Genomic DNA, 17,262 nt, shown 5'->3' with positions numbered 1-17,262 from the left:
GATCAAGTGTCTAAATAACATTTAATAATATTTACTTGATGACCATTGTAGAAGTGAGGCACTCTCTGCTGAACATTGAAACAAAACACAGCATTAGGAGAAGATGGAAAGAATCTGATTTAGACTTCCAGTCTACCCTTAAAGATGTTGACAGAGTGACCTCAAAGAGGCCAGCAAATGCAAGGAGCAAGGAACTGAATCAAGGGGAGGGGGCAGTCCTCCTCCATCTGAAAAGAAAATATCAGGTAAAAAGTGCTGTGTGGATAAGAAGTTAGAGACTGGGCAATATGGAGAAAATCAAAATCTATGAGATGTTTGACCAAATACCCAGATATCTCGATACCACAACGATAGTGTAGTGTTAACTATTGGTGCTTTCACAGAATATATTTACACAATGAGATTTTAGATAAATGATAAAATATAATATATGATAAAATAATCAGCGTAATGTGGATATATATATGCTTGAATAAAGTGGGTAGAGGCAAATAATAGAACAGTTACAACAGTCATGAGTAAGAAGTTCAGAGAGAAATGACATCCGCTTTACTGCTTAATATAGCCTTAAAAATCAGGAAAAGAACACTTATGCCATTTTATGATATTACAGAATATCAAAATCTAAGACAATATAATATTGATATATTGCCCAGCTCTAGGATAAGTAAGATTACAATAAGTAGATTTTAAGATTTAGAATTTAACTTTCAAGGGACCATAATACAAACTAATGAATTCATTTCTTTGCATTATGTGTGTTTTTCTAACTTTGTTTCAGATGGGCAGGGCATTGCCATTAGACTGTCAAGCAATTCAGGTAGCCAACTCCAACAAGAGACTGAAGACAAGCAATCAAAGGGAATACAACAGTAATAAGTGGCCACCGCAGATGGGCATCTTCCCTGCAACAATTGATTTTCAGGAGAGCATCGATCCCTCTTAGCTCTACTACTGCTCTGATAGAAACTGTAAGTCCTAGTTACCTAAACCCTAGTAACCTTACACTGCAATCACTCTAGTAACCATCTGACAACAGCTTAGTAACCACAGCTACCACAGCAGTCCATTTGTCATCAACCACCTGCTAACATGAGATAGCACTGTTTCCTTGTATATGTCTTCTACTAGATTACTTGAAGAAGATGATGTTTCAAGGAGTCTGAAGAATGTGGAATTGATGCCTTACATGATGAGGACCACGGAGCAGCTGAGGAAAGCACATGCTTTAAAAATGAGAACTGTAACTGAACACCTCCATCAAGTCAGCATGCCTTTCTGTGCTCTGCCATCAATGACACAAAGAGCAGCCTGGTGCAAAAGCTGCTCTAATCCAAGCGTCTCAAACAGCTGGAAAGAAAGCTACATCATGCCACTGTGATGTTTCACTGGCATGTACCAGGCATTTGTTCCTGCAACATTGTAGTTATGTGCGTCCCAGAAACCCCTACCTGTCTCAGGACCTCCCCATGTCAAGCATATAGACACTGGTATATGATGATGATGATGATGATGATGATGATGATGATGATAATGACAGCAACTAGCACTGTAAGCGCGCACTCATGACTAGGGCTGGTTTGCTGCTTCCTGGTTTTAATAGGAATGGTTTAGGAAGGCAAGCTTGTATGCTTTGCTATTTATCATTCAAAATGTCTCCTTAATTCAAGCGCTAACCAAAGATTCAACAAACTGACAGTTTGGGTTCTGTGTGTTTTCATTGTAACTGATCTGGATCTAATTGATGCTGTGTTGCTGATTGGTAGATTAGTCTAACTGCAAAAGTCCAATGTTTGTTTTTCTTAAGCTCTGAACTGTCCTACCAATGTGAACAAAAAAAAATTTAAACAAGCTGTTTTTGGACAATAAATAAACCTTTTTTGTAGAAGCTTAACATCCTAAGTAGCTTTTTAAAAGCGTTGTTGTACTCAATGTATAATAGCCGGCTTTGGTGTTTTGAATGACCTTACACTTAACACTTAATACCACAATATATCTGTACAGTTATGTTTTTTTCTAAAAAGAAGGGACACTTAAATAAAAGTTTTTCAGTCTTTGGTGGCAAGAAGGTTTTGAGTAATTGACAAAACAACACTACCCACAATGCCCTGCAGCGTAACAACCAGCGATCTCTGATTGTCAATCTACGCTGTTACCATGAAGCGTTTACCCATATAAAAATACGAGCTGACTACCTTTGCCTTTTCCATAGATATATATGCCTTTTTCTTGCCGTTTTCAAAATGTTTTTTTTGTACCAGAATCAAATGGTTTATACTCACTATTCATCACAGTAGCTGGTTGTCTTGGTTACGGGCTTAAAACTCTTTTATATGAGCTATTTTTCGAATGGGGAAAAAACACTTCGAACGAAGCCATTCAAAAGTGGGTAGTCAATGTTGAAGCTCTAGCTATATATCTGAAATAACCAACATATACATTTTTCTTAACATAGAACATCTAGATACCGTGTAATTACTAGATTAGACTTTACTAGATATTTGATATATTCAGTAGATATATCTTTCCAGAACCCTAGTTTACAACCCTAATTTACCAAACCAGAAGAACTACAGCTGTAGTGCTGATTTGTATCAACTCCATGACGTGGCTACAGGGAGTTGTGGTTTTAAAACATTACCGTTTTCTTAGAATTGGAGGTTGCTTGTAGAAAATATTGAGATGGAAAGTAGATTGAGGGGTTTAGGTGTATGGTAAAGCACTATGTAATCATATTTCAAATATGAATGGTATTAAATTGGTTAAGAGTTGGTTAAATTACATTTTAAGAGTATTGGCCCACCCCAGTTGTTGACTATAATGACTTGATAGATGAGGCCAAGCTTTTATAACACTTGGTCCCATGTCTCTAACCCCTTTGTTACTGAATTACAAGCATTTAAACATGCACCAGAGTGACATTTCAAAGGGTGGTCATTCAAAGCAGGAGCCATGAAGAATCTTTATACTAACATATGTTACTCTCAGGACAAGACCTTTCCAACAATGTATTTGGTTCAACTCTACAACAAAGTTTTAATTTTCTCATTTCACAGACACAAGCCATCTCAGGTGTAGTTTCAGAGAGCACTTTCAAGGCTTAATATATAAAATGAAGCTTTTGTTTGTTTTTTGTTTCTGACTGTGTAAACATATTTAACACACACACAAACAACACACACACACACACACAGAGTTATTTCTGTTTGGGACACACATGGCATGCATAGGCTATTATGTTAATGCTGCTATTAGGGTTGTAAATCAAACGTGTATTATTAGTGTTATTCAAAACCAAGAGGACACATACTGTAGCCCTAGGCCCTGTTGTATTCTCTGTAGGCTATTTATTCCTCCATTGAAATTTTATTTTGAGCTTTACAAAGGCAAATATTTAGTTTTTCTCTTAACATTTTTCTCCTTCCAACACCCGTCACTGTGAGCAACTAAATGCTACAGCTATGTTTGGCAAATCTATAGCATAGCCTATTTAGCCTAGTACTGTAAAAATCCAACCAGATGGTAGGCCTATGTAGAAATTGTTTATGTTTCAAGAACGCTGATTTAATAGTAACATATCCCCAGCGACATATTCTTTGAAGTATACAATCAAATGACATAAATAAAATTTTTACAATCACAGGCTATTAAACGTTTTTTCTTAATAGAGATATAGTCTAGTGGCATTTGATGTGGATTGGCGGGCCAACCGCGGCAATTTGAAATGGAATGGAGCCCATCCGCGGGACAGCTCTAACCATGATTCGAACGCGCCCTAGCCTTCCGCTATCCAAACTGACGCGTAATAAAATGTACTTCTCAGAATCAATGGATAATAATTAAAACGGATATCCTTAACATAAACCCGTCATATTGTTGAGTTGTCACGGACACTTTCATATTTTCTCTAAAACGTTAGAAAGAAAAGCTTAACACGTGACAGTAAAGAATACTTGTGAGTGGAAGTACGCCATGCAAGCCATGATGCAAGCTAGCTGGTTTCCAAGCCATATGTCAATGGTTTCAGCCTCAGCTAAAGCAGCGTCCATAGCAAACCCAATGAAAACAATGGTTGTCTTGTGCTAGCTGTTGGGTTGTGTTGTGTAGCCGTATTTACGCTTCTGTATCTTTTTATCTTATGTTTTTTTTCCTTTCTTTGCTTGTAGCTTTTCTTCTTCTATCTTGTTGATGTATCAATTGTTGTACTTTTCATATTTTCTTTTGATACTTAATGTCATGCTGCACATTTGAAAATCCAACCATTATTTTTTAATTTATTTTTAAATTAGGAAATAAAGTGTAGTCTTCCAACTGTATGCCCACGTTTTCATAAGTTTACTAATCCCTTTGACATAAACCCTCTTTTCAATATCAATTTTGCAAAAAAATACCTACTAGTGACAATAAACAAGGACATTCTAACAGTCTGGGTGTAGTAGGACTGTGGAAAATAAGTTTAAGTTATGTAAAACATCAAATCATACAGTGACCCTGGGTATTGAATAGGTAAGCCAATAATGAAACTGAGAAATAGGATACCTTTTATTTCCAACAGGTATACTCAATTCATTACAATATAACTTTAAATGTTCCCCACATTGTACGGTTTGAAAGGGACCACATTGATGGAACCAATAAACAACAATAAAGTACAAAGAATCTTAACTAGGGTAAATTAAAATATATAAGTGTAATCCAAAGGCATGTAGAGGCAAGATTCACAAGGAGTCTATTTTAATGAAAATGATGAACAGGCACCTAATAAATGTTAACAGGCTTTAAATCACGTGTCAAACTCAAGGCTGCCGGCCAAATCCGTATACACATATACAATCCGTACAGACATGCACCAGAGTTCAAATGAGCTTTCACTGATTTTTTCAATTCACTCAAGCTGGACTTTCCGACCAAACACTCCAGGGTTCTTTTTAAACGGAGTGTGTGTGTTTGTACGGATGCAGTGGGGGCCATCAACACAAAACCTCAAACTTGTGTAATGCGTATAGATGAATAAATATTACAACAGAAAACCCCAGATTGGACAGATAGTCTAACTAGCTGTCTGATTTACTCCTGCAGAGAACACAAAAACTGCCAACACAAAGAAACAGGAAGGGGACGGACATCAGCTGAAAATGAGGGACATCCGTGGAAGTTTCGTGGCAATGGACCTAGATATAGACTGCTAGGAAATCAGGGTGTTTGCATGGTGTGTTGACCCTGGCAATGAAGGCACATGCTTCTCTTTAAAACCACAGGCAGTGTGGGACCAATGATTGACACACTGAGCACTGGAGACCAATGAACCCACTTTTTGTAGCATTCTTCTTCTGCCGTCACAAATGGATGGCAGACACAGCAATAAATTGCCTCCATCTACCGAAGAAAAACATACAGAAATATTTTGGAAGTGAAACCAGTTAGTTGAAAACATTAACATATATAAAACAATGTCTCTAAGGCAGCCATTTCATTTACAACTTTTGCCAAATGAAAATCTCCCAGATTTTTTAACGGTTAAACACCAAGCAAAGTTAAATAACAATAAAATAAGTCAGAAAAGACTGTGAGCCCAGTTGACATTTAAATTGAGCTGGTTTGACAATCAGAGGGGGCTGAGGGGGTGGGAAATGAAAAAATAATTTCTGAAAAATGTTAAATCAGGGAGATAATTTAAGTAATTATTTAGTGACACATTTTATCAGGTGACCTGCACCTCAGTTTATCAATAGTTACCATGGTCAGAAAACACAAAACTGTCGTTTTTTCTCCATAGATAACAGGCCTGGGGCCTCATTTATAAAACTGTGCATAGATTCTATTCTGAAAGATTTTGTTTGCAAAAATTGTCCTAATAAGGTCCATGATAATCAATCAATGAATATTCCAGCCTTGAAAGGAGCCCTTGATCACCAATCACTTAAACGGAAAAATGGGAAAAACCGATTCAGTGATTGTGAGATCGAGTGTTGCTCCTAACAGGTAGAACATCCAAACTAAATCCTGTTTGGAAGCTTTAACCCTTGTGTGGTGTTCATATTTTTGTTACACAAACTTAATACTTAACAGATTTAGCTCAATTACCAATGATATATACATCATTTATGGTTCATATTTGCCATTTACCCCTGTGAGATCACATTTATGATCATATGATAATTTTCGTTTTTTGTGAGAAAGGAAATTCAACTATTAAAAGGTAAAAAAATAGAAACAAGATTTTGATCATTATTGGCGCAAAACAGGTGAAAGTGCTTGAAATGTAACAATTTGGTAACCTTTGCGGAATAGTAGGGCAGAAAGACAACATTCCCACACACAGACACCTACAATCAGACACGACCACATTAAGACGCAGTGACACATATAGACACACACAGAGACACACACACAGACACCACAACACACACAGCACATTTCCCGGAGAGGCAGGGGAGAGCAGCTGTGTGGAGGATCCCTCGCCTCACCCGGAGCCCCTGGCCTCTGTGACCGGCTCTGGGGCCCGCTTTAGCAAGAACGGATTGTTGGGTTCAGGAAAACCATAACTGTGGGTTAGGGTTGGGAAAACGGGCATACCATCGGAGTTCACTAAAACACTGTCTACAAAACTTTGGGAGCATTAATACGCACAATCACATGTGGTCAAAAGCAGGGTAAGCGGAAAACTGGGAACAACTTTTTACGCATGGAAATTCTTTATAAATCCCGACTATTGCAAGGAATGTTGACGCGACAAATTTCACCCGCGTGCTTCACCAACTTTTCTTGCATAACAGGTTTTATAAATGAGGCCCTGGCCTTTTAGTTGTACATGGAAATATCCCCAATTTTCATGTCAGAACCTTTGTTCTTATATTTTATTTTCAGTTGTTTCAACTTCTTTTTTCAAATGCATTTTAGGTTCAACCAGTTTTCACCTGTAATAACATAATTGTGATTACATATTGCAGTATTGTAACCTTTTGAAAAAACTGTCTTTTATCTTTGCTGCTTGAAAAAGGCATTATTAGTATCAATTGGACATCCTGGTTAAATATATATAACCACAGTTTGACAGATACCTTCATCTTCAGTCATCACAATGGCTACATTAGTGGCTTGAGGACTCTCCTTCCATCTGCTGTGCACCTAAAGAACATAAAAGAAAACACAATAACATCTTTCTAGATGCAAATTTTGATTCTTAATTAAAATGTATACTGTCAATGGTTATAGTAAACATCTAAATCTAAATCTCAACAGCCAATTTAAAGTGTGAAATGATCAGGATACCAAGCTTATAGAAGCTGTTTAATGTCACTTGGATAAATATTGTATCTATATATTGTAATTTTCAAACAAGTAAATGATTTGTAGCAATTGTTTTTCAAAATGTATTAAGATTGCAAGAAATACCATTTCCACACATAGCCTCAAAGATCTGTTCCACTGACTTCTTTTGGATGCAAACTGCTGTGTCTGTTGATTTAAGGACATTCAACCATGACACAAAGGTGAAAATTTCATCATATAATTTGCATCAGACATGTGGACAGTGGTCAAATATGCTGTGTAATGAGGTTGAATTACAAAAGTTACATATGTAGTGACATGTGCTTCTTAAGTTTAATGTTAAATATTCATTTAAATTTAATTACATTTTTAATTCATATTTTTATTGATCTCCAGCAGTTGGGAGGGTTCGGTTGCCTTGCTAAAGATCACCTTGGCAGTGCCCAGGAGGTAATAAAACAACTCAGCGTACCTTCTGCGTCCATGTGTACCGGACATTCCCTCGCCATGTCAGTGGGGTTGCATTGTGTTGTATCTAATTGATATGTTTAGGAAAAAGGAAAACATGTGTAATATGAGCATAACAAATAATTGGTCTTCCCGCATTACTGGAGAACAAATAATCACATAGCACTATCAATGAAGATTAGTTTAATAGTTTATAGTTAATAGTTTAATGAGCAAAATGAGAAGGTATCGGTGCCTTGCTGGCAGTGCCCAGGAACTGGCATCTCTAGATCTACCAATCCACAATCTGTACTTTGGTCCGTACTGGGACTTGAACCCCCATAATGATGAAAACTCCAACTGAGGAATATTGTAACAATCATTACAAACTGTCAAAGACGAAATGCAATAAAGCTGTTCTGGATGTCTGCAATGGCCCAGCACTATACAAAGACTCACATGAAGGCCTGTGTTATTCTTTAGTTAACTTATTTTCCCAACTTTGCATAGAGCCAAATGGTCTGCAGGAACACAAGTGAAGAAAGACAACAGCCACTGTTAATATCACTTACTTATTTCCAAATGAAATTTGGTCAGCAGCTGCCAAAATGGCCTCTAATTGGTTTCTTCCGTAGAAGGGAGGGCTTCTTGAGGTCAAGTCCAATGGGCAGCCCAGCAACTTTGATTGTTACATCATCGTTATTTAAAATGGATAGGTAGGGGACGCCTCCTAGCCCTCCGGCCTCCTCTGAAAGACATGTGCACACATATGCATGCACATGTTACACAGTTGGATAATTCTGACTTCCCTCCTGTTGAAAGCTAGTTTTGCTAAAGTGTCATAATCTTATGGTTGATGGGTACATTAGATACATAATTTATTAATTTGATAATAAAAAGTGTTTGAACGTATGCTTACTATATCTTTGGTTGAAAAGATCTTGTAACTTTTCAAAAAGCACACTGATGGGCTCTTTAGTAGGGTGCGCGGCTGAGGAGCTGGCTGAGGAGCTGGCTGCAGATGTGAAAAGCAAACAACAATTAATTCCATAAAACTGTTTTATGTATATTTGCACTATTATGGGGCTGAGTCCATTTCTGTGGACTTTCATACAACAAATATTACCTTTGAAATGCAGTGCAAATTGTTCACTGTGTCCGTTGAGTCAAGGAACACAGTGGCTTTGCTTTTACTCGTTTCAAAGACCTCTAAGCTGGCCCTTTTGAGTGTCAAAAGATAAAATGGCCATCTCCACACCCAGAGCCTCAAGCTTGGACACCTTTATAATATTTAGAGAAACAAGCAAACCACAAAAATAGTAAATAATTGATTATAAACAAAATGGACAAACGTTAATTTTAATTCTAATGGACTCATAGCCGTATGTGACTACTAATGTTTCAATTGACCACCTTGATCTGAATAGACTAGCCCAACCAGTAAAAATTTTTGTTTGAGAGGGGGTGGTATAAGCCTTCGACAATCTTTTTAATGTGAGAATATTTGATGCCAATAGCCTTGTAAACACTTGACCCAACTACTTTGTTTTACAGATTAATTGTGGTCTTACAGTGTTTATTCTTTTATTTTATTTATTTTATGCTTGCCATTTCATGTTTAATAATTGCTTATAACATACATTTGGATGGATATGGTTTTGAGTATGTGAATCATCGGAGGACCTGATTTAGTATACCCTGGATGTTTAAAAATCAGATGGAATGTTTATTTGGGATGAATTCATTTGAAATTCTAAAATAATCTACAGATAAACACTCCAATTGTCTGTCACAATGTACTGCTCACATCACAATTGCCATCAATCATCCTTACATCTAATACTATAATGATACCACTAATGCCTAGCAAAGAAAGCTTCTTTCCAAACCTCTAACTTCAGGTTCTTCAGATGCCCCTTTATTTTAAGATCCCTCATCTCAGGGCTAAGGTCCTGTGACTGCCCATGTGCCTTCAGTGCTGCTGCCTCCTGAACATACTGCTTCTTCACATCTTCCCTCAATGTGGACCACCTACCCTTAATGTCATTCATTGTGCCTGAGAACAAAAATAGATGAACAGAAAACTTAACACCATAGAGTCAGCATCTCTTTATATAGTAAATTCATACAGAGAAAATCTGTCAATCTGTCCAACACACTGGTTCACTTGGCTTATAAAACCCTGTAACAACGCTGCAAAAACAATATATACGTTTGCAGTAGATCACCTGATGATTCTTTTCAATAGACACAGCAGTCTTACACTGAGTCTGTGAAATACTTGGCAAATACTTTCTTGAAAATCTGTTTAATGACCCTTGTGAACCCCTGATGTAAACAGGGCCGTCTATGTACAACAACAGTCCATTTAGTATAACAATTAAAAGCATCAATTAAATATTGTTCATCACCTTTGTTTTGTGAGAATGTCCCGACAAAAAGATTGTACGGTGACAGCTCTCTTGTGTAAAGTTTTTGTTTTGGCCCGCCCTGGCTTAGAACAAGCTTTAAAGGACCTCTTGTAGTTACCAATCCAGTTCTGAAAGAGAGAAAACACAAAAAAGAGAATTACACGAATTAAACTGAATCCAATTAAATTATATTTATAGTATCAAATCATAACAGTTGTCTCATAACACTTTACAGATAGAGTAGGTCTAGACCACACTATAATTTACCAACAACAATTACAATAAATTACCCCCAAGAGTTACTGTGTGTGTGTGTGTGTGTGTGTGTGTGTGTGTGTGTCCGTCCATTTATAGCGTAGCGGGGCACTGAAAGGCACTGCAAGGTGTAGCAGGACGTAGCATGGCATAACGGACGTGGCAGGGCACTGCAGGGCGTAGCAGGATGTAACAGGGCACTTCAGGCGCATAGCAGGACGTAGCAGGGCACTTTCGGGGCATTGCAGTGTGTAGCAGGGCACTTCAGGGCATAGCAGTGTGTAGCAGGGCACTGCAGGCTGTAGCTGGGTGTAACAGGACGTAGCGGGGTATAGCAGGACGTAACAGGGCACTGCAGGGCATAGCAGGGCGTTGAGCAGGACCCCAGCAGCAGCTGCAACCATGATTTAGTTGCCCACCTAATCCAAGGAAAACTGCTGGGTGAGAAAACATAAGGACTCCAGGGAATAAGCTCCCCAGAGCTAGGTTAGTAACAAGCATTTCTAGGACATGGATGCACACAGATGGAAAGAGAGAGGAGCTCAGTGTGTCAAAGGAAGGAAGTGCCCCGGCAGTCTAAAACTATAACAGCATAACTAAGAGCTGGTCCAAGGCAAACCTGAGCCAGCTATAAGGGTTGGTAGAGAAATCTGACAACTATGAAGATAAGCAGAGAAGAGAAGGGATGTTAACAAAACTTTAGATTTTTACCAGCAGTAAAGCAGAATGATGTTATATACAATTACAATAATTACCCCCAAGAGTTACTGTGTGTGTGTGTGTGTGTGTGTGTGTTTATAAGCGTAGCAGTGCACTGAAAGGCACTGCAAGGTGTAGCAGGACGCGAGCAGGGCATAGCAGGACGCAGCAGGGCACTGCGGGGCGTCGCGGGACGGCAGCAGGGCACTGCAGGGTGCTGGGTGTAGCAGGACGTAGCAGGGTATAGCAGGACGTAACAGGGCACTGCAGGGCATAGCAGGGCGTTGAGCAGGACCCCAGCAGCAGCTGCAACCATGATTTAGTTGCCATCCTAATCCAAGGAAAACTGCTGGGTAAGAAAACATAAGGACTCCAGGGAATAAGCTCCCCAGAGCTAGGTTAGTAACAAGCATTTCTAGGACATGGATGCACACAGATGGATAGAGAGAGGAGAGAGGAGCCCAGTGTGTCAAAAGAAGGAAGTGCCCCGGCAGTCTAAAACTATAACAGCATAACTAAGAGCTGGTCCAAGGCAAACCTGAGCCAGCTATAAGGGTTGGTAGAGAAATCTGACAACTATGAAGATAAGCAGAGAAGAGAAGGGATGTTAACAAAAACTTTAGATTTTTACCAGTAGTACAGAAGAATTATGTATTTATTTGATATGTTGATTGTAAGCGTGGAATTAAAGTAAACCTTACTTCTATGACACTGGTTTCCAAACCAGTATCTGATGCAGCTCTTGATATGAGGGGGGAACCAACCCGTGTCATTCCATCCTCAAAAAATGTTTTCAAAGTTTCCCTTTGTTCTTCATTAATTTGTGTTCTCTCTTGTTTAATAATAAAGAAAAAGTTGGTCAGCAATAAATCAGTAATAAACAAGTGTCATTGTTAATTATGTATTTTAATATCATACTATCTTTCTCATACACACTCGCCTAATGCTCCTAGATTAGCAATTGTAAGGCTTACCTCTCTGGGCCATCTTCAACCCGAAACACAAACAGAGAGAAACTTGCACATGACAGATTTGTATTAACGTTACACAGACAGACAGACAGACATACAAACATACATAGAGACAGACAGACCTATGCTTTTGGGTATTATTTTTGAAGTTCAATGTTCAGGACAACAATGAATTTTTAAGGGTAGCCTCCCTCAATGCTCACTTACAAATAAGCAACATAGACACCACAGTCTATCTATTACTAATAGACTGACAGTCATCTTATAACAAACATGGCAGGCTTAAATTCATGGATATGCATATACAATGAAACTCTGGACACCTGGAGTCCATTTGATGTATCCACAATGCTACAGGTGCAATCCTTGGTGCAACCATAAAAATACGTTTTGGGTTTGAATATTTCACTCAATAGGCGTATGATTACGTTAATGAGCAGCTACATGCAATATGCCTTACTATTAACACTGAACAGTGTGGAAAACTACTATTTACACTGTGAACAGTGTGGAAAACGACTTACTGTCAAGCTAATGGGGACATTTGCTAAAACAAAACATGCTAATTAGTAACGTTTTATGCTAACGTAACGCATGTAGGCTAATAATACAATAACGTTAGCTAACGCAATTGCAACAATTATCTCATGTCAACACTAATATCACGCCATCATAAAACATTTTTTTCTGTATTGTTTTCGCTTATTGACGCTTATTGACTAAATAATCACAGTTTAAAGGCTCTCATTTTAATGGTCTTACCTGTGTATACATATGCCGTTATCCAGCAGACTTCCGGTTAGCGGCGACCTGGATTGTTCTGGGATTGGATCTGGAGTCTTCTCGTGTATTTATCCGTGATTAACCATGCGAATGGATGATAACAGCCTTCTGAGCCTACCAGTAGGCGCAGCAGGCCCCTACTGACCCATTTCTATGAGGCTGATAACCACTGATAACGCCCATTCAATCCAATGATAACATTCGAAGCGGGTGACATCAGCGTTTATTGCGTAATCGCCACGGTGAAAGATACAAAACTTTAAAAAAAAAAGTTCTGTGAGCAAGCTTTTTTACCTGATCACTATTTATGTGATTAGACAAATGTGTCTCTGATTCCTGTCCCTGAGACTGCTTTATCATATTTTAAATGAATCTTTTTAGATATTATAAATAGGATCGGCTCCTCTTAGAAAGTACAGGGTTAAAGGACGCGATTCACAGATAGATATATATCATTCACCAGTGGAATCTTGCATGGGCAATTGCTAGGAAATCCCCATAAAAGCTTTGTTGGTAGTGAATATCACCACACAGCATCATTTAAGCATTTTTCTGTTTGCTACCAGACAAAATTGACATTGAGGCACTTTCACACAATACAAGGCAATGGAGATCGGAGAACTCCCCACCCTCCGTCCTACAAGCAGAGCTTTCCAGGCAGACATAAAGCTGACAACCTCACAGATGGATGCAGTGGAGATGGGCTCATACATAGACTAGGCTACACGCAGCGGACCGCTGTGGACTTGTGTCGGTCGCACGGACACGCAAGGATTTCCAGAAAAGAAGCTGCATGTGCAGAGGTGGGTAGTAACGAGTTACATTTACTTGAGGAAGTTTTTGAAAAAGTTATACTTCTAGGAGTAGTTTTAAATCACTACTTTTTACTTTTACTTGAGTAGATTTGTGAAGAAGAAACTGTACTCTTACTCCGCTACATTAGGCTACAATGAGCTCGTTACTTTTCTTTTTACCTCTTTGGTATTCTACGCGTCATTTTTTCTTTGTATTCCCGCGTACGCTTCGCATTTTAATGTTTTATTTTGAAAGAGAGAGAGAGAGAGAGAGAGAGAGACTTCCGCCAAAGGCTCTACCACGTACGTGACTGTTCACCAATCAAACGTAGTTGTGCAGTCTCGTCAGCTGGCAACAAAAAATAGGCGACGCTGATGTGTAAATCAACGCTTATCAATATCCCTTCCCCATCAGTCAGGACCAAGATCTGACCATAATTACACTTGTCCTTTCCATAAACTGCCGTAATTAGCCTATTATTTCAGTTGCTATCCTGCCAGTGGAAGCGATCGTGAGAGCAAATAAAAAAATATAAAAAACATAATTCAAACCGCTGTGCGCATTGGCTCAAGAAGCAGAGAAATAGCCAATATGTAATTCCCTCCCATTCAAATCTATATATTTCATAAATATAGCCTACCCATCAGGGAATGTTTACGGCGTTGTCGGTCTCTAAATGTTTTAACTTTTATGAGCGCACTCTTCCTCCGTCTCTCTCTCTCTCTCTCTCTGTCTCTCTCTCTCTCTCTCTGTTCTTCTTTCTCTCTCTCTCTCTCTCTCTCTCTCTCTCTCTCTCTCTCTGTCTCTCTGTCTCTCTCTCTGTCTCTCTCTCTCTCTCTCTCTCTCTCTCTCTCTCTCTCTCTCTCTCTCTCTCTCTCTCTCTCTCTCTCTCTCTGTCTCTCTCTCTCTCTCTGTCTCTCTCTCTGTCTCTCTCTCTCTCTCTCTCTCTCTCTCTCTCTCCACACCGAGCTCCGCCTGATCTTCTATAAGAACGGTGATGCCGTTATCAATCGAGTATTGATTGGTCAGTAGGCAGTGCTTTTACACCGGTTGATCTCTGATCTCCAACATAACCTGCTCCCGACCAGGTTAGGCGTCCAGCATGAGTTACCACGGCGATTGAACCCGGTATCAAGTGATCCACCTTCGTGATAAAGAAAACCCTGGGTTGAACCTGAAGTTAGCTGTTAACCCCAAATCTTGCTTGGTAGTCCAGGCCTCTGGCCTCATAATGGAAGCTTGGTTACTTTAGTAAAAGTACCAAACAGCAGCTCCATTACCTTGTTCTAGTTCTGCCTGCAGAGCCTGGTAAAAAAAGTAGGTTTGGAAATTTGTGTTACTTGTGCTTATTTATTTTTATGTATTATTATTTTATGGATTTTATTTTTTAAGTACTTGAATTTACCTGGATTATTTTAATTTAAGCTATTTTGTAATTGATTTTTTTTTAATTTTTTTTTTATTTTATTGATTGGATGAACTATAATTTGCCTAAAGATGATTATTTAGTATTTTTGTCCGTCTGATTGAATGCTTGTGTTAAAAAATAAACCAGACGTTACTCAACAGTTACTCAGTACTTGAGTACTTTTTTACTCTTACTCAAGTAATTATTTGGACTACTTTTTACTTTTACTTGAGTCATATTATAATGAAGTAACAGTACTTTTACTTGAGTACAATTTTTGGCTACTCTACCCACCTCTGTGCATGTGTCTACGACAATGCACGGACCATCGTGGCTGCGCGACCTGTACAAGTCAATACAGACAATAGACTGTATTATACAGTCTATGACACAGACATTACATACACTAACACTGTGTAACGCTGATGACTTGCCGATGTGCATTCAAAACACCCTGGACTCATTCATTATGAATCAGCTGTCACTCTGTGAGTAGAGAATCCAGTCTGCAGTGTAGTTCAGACACTTCACTGATAAACCATAAATTGGCTTTATGGTCAAAGATAGTTTTTGTATAATTAACTTCAGTCTCCCAGAGATGCCTGCTTTTAAAAGTATTCCATAGGGGGTAAACAAGTAAAGTAATGGTTTAGTTTTTTAAGATGTAACAAGTAACAAGCTAACACTACTTTTTAAAAGTAACTTCCCCAACACTGTCTAGGACAGACCAGCGGCCAAGTTGGTGAGAAATTATTGATATTTACCCAATGAATTCACATTTTAGTATTTAATATGCATATGTAACATGTGTGCCTATCTATCTATCTTCATTATCACATTTCGTAACTATACACTGCTCCAACTGGTGATTAACTGTGACGTGACCAATACATGACTAAAAGTCACATTCAAAGTTCATGTTATCTCGTCTATGGCAGCTGGGACCTCCCAAACCTTTGTGTGTAATGGAATGGAAGGCTGTTTTTTAAACATCATGATTCCTGGAGGACAAGAGTACCTGACACTGTGTGAGGTGGAAGTCACTGGGAAAATAAACTGATTCTAAAACCATTTTGTCAGTTCATGTCCACTTATTTTTAACGCTGGTATTTGCAAGTTAGCGTATTCAATGTGTTCTTGCTTTGCAAACAGAGCATATTTTTAATAAAACACTGGTCATCTGGCCAAAGGACTACAGCTGCAAATTAGCCGGCTGGCTAACACTGGCACACTTACAGAAATGTTCATTAATGTATGTTGTCCTTTATAAAATAAAGAATAAGAATATCATAAGGTCAGGACAATCGCATGGTGAAGCTTCATGTAGAACTAACACAATGTTTTTATAATACATTAGCTAAAAATAGGGTTATAAAGGTTATTGTTAAAATTTAGACAGCAAGCAAAAGAGATGGATTTAGGAGATCCAGCTCTATTAACTGATCATACCTACTATTCTGTGCCATGAAAGCGACAAGAGATGCATAATTTAACAGAACAATAAAAGCAACGGGTGGGAAATGAATGATATACATTAAGAAATAGCTTTCTTGGTTGCATCTGGCATCGGGTGTATTGTAATTTTTCTTGTAGTTTTTATCTACTGTACTTGGAAAATAAAAATTACTTTTACAAAAGCTAATCATCTGTGTCTTTTTTTCCTCACATAGAAACAGGACTCATTGTCTGTTTGTCCAGACTTGATTGGCTCTCTTTTCAAGTCAAGTCAACTGTATTGTCAATTCTTCAGCATGTACCAGACATACAGAGCAATTGAAAATATGTTTTTTTCTGACCCCCGGTGCAATAAGGACACATATAACAAGGATAATATAAAACATAAGAAATGTATTCAAGTAAAGATAGAAAAGATAAACAATATATGTTGTACACAACACGGTCTCACGGCAGTTTGTGTAATGGTCACGTTATTTTTAATCTATTGATACGTGTTCACAGGGACGTTTTTGTCGTTTTTTTGCGTGGTGGCCAGCACGAAATGGTCTATACGGGCAGATGGCTCCTCATATGGCAGCCTAGGCCACAATGTATTAATGGGTGTGAACGGTGCCTGTTATATTTAAAACAGCTTGGAGTAGTCATGAAGACTAGAAACTACACAATTACATAAACTACTAGAACTACAACCTTCTGTTGGCCGAGAAAGGGGTTGAACCCTGGAATCGCCGCTTGTAGATACTTTATTTTATTGTCTTTGTTT

The 17,262-nt window shown here is 38.5% G+C and overlaps 1 long non-coding RNA gene and 1 pseudogene across 1 annotated transcript; both read right to left on the bottom strand.

Moving 5' to 3' along the window:
• Positions 1-7,099: 7,099 nt before the first annotated feature.
• On the bottom strand, positions 7,100-7,760 carry LOC120574814. The gene is made up of 3 exons (XR_005641907.1): positions 7,745-7,760; positions 7,396-7,458; positions 7,100-7,128 (listed from the first exon to the last, which is right to left on the bottom strand). It is a non-coding gene; the product is annotated as an uncharacterized LOC120574814 (long non-coding RNA).
• Positions 7,761-7,763: 3 nt separating this feature from the next.
• Positions 7,764-12,071, bottom strand: LOC120575317 (annotated as a pseudogene).
• Positions 12,072-17,262: the final 5,191 nt, after the last annotated feature.

The sequence above is a fragment of the Perca fluviatilis genome, chromosome 15 (assembly GCF_010015445.1).
Source record: "Perca fluviatilis chromosome 15, GENO_Pfluv_1.0, whole genome shotgun sequence".
NCBI classification, from domain to species: domain Eukaryota; kingdom Metazoa; phylum Chordata; class Actinopteri; order Perciformes; family Percidae; genus Perca; species Perca fluviatilis.
This window is presented reverse-complemented; position numbering and strand designations above follow the sequence as displayed.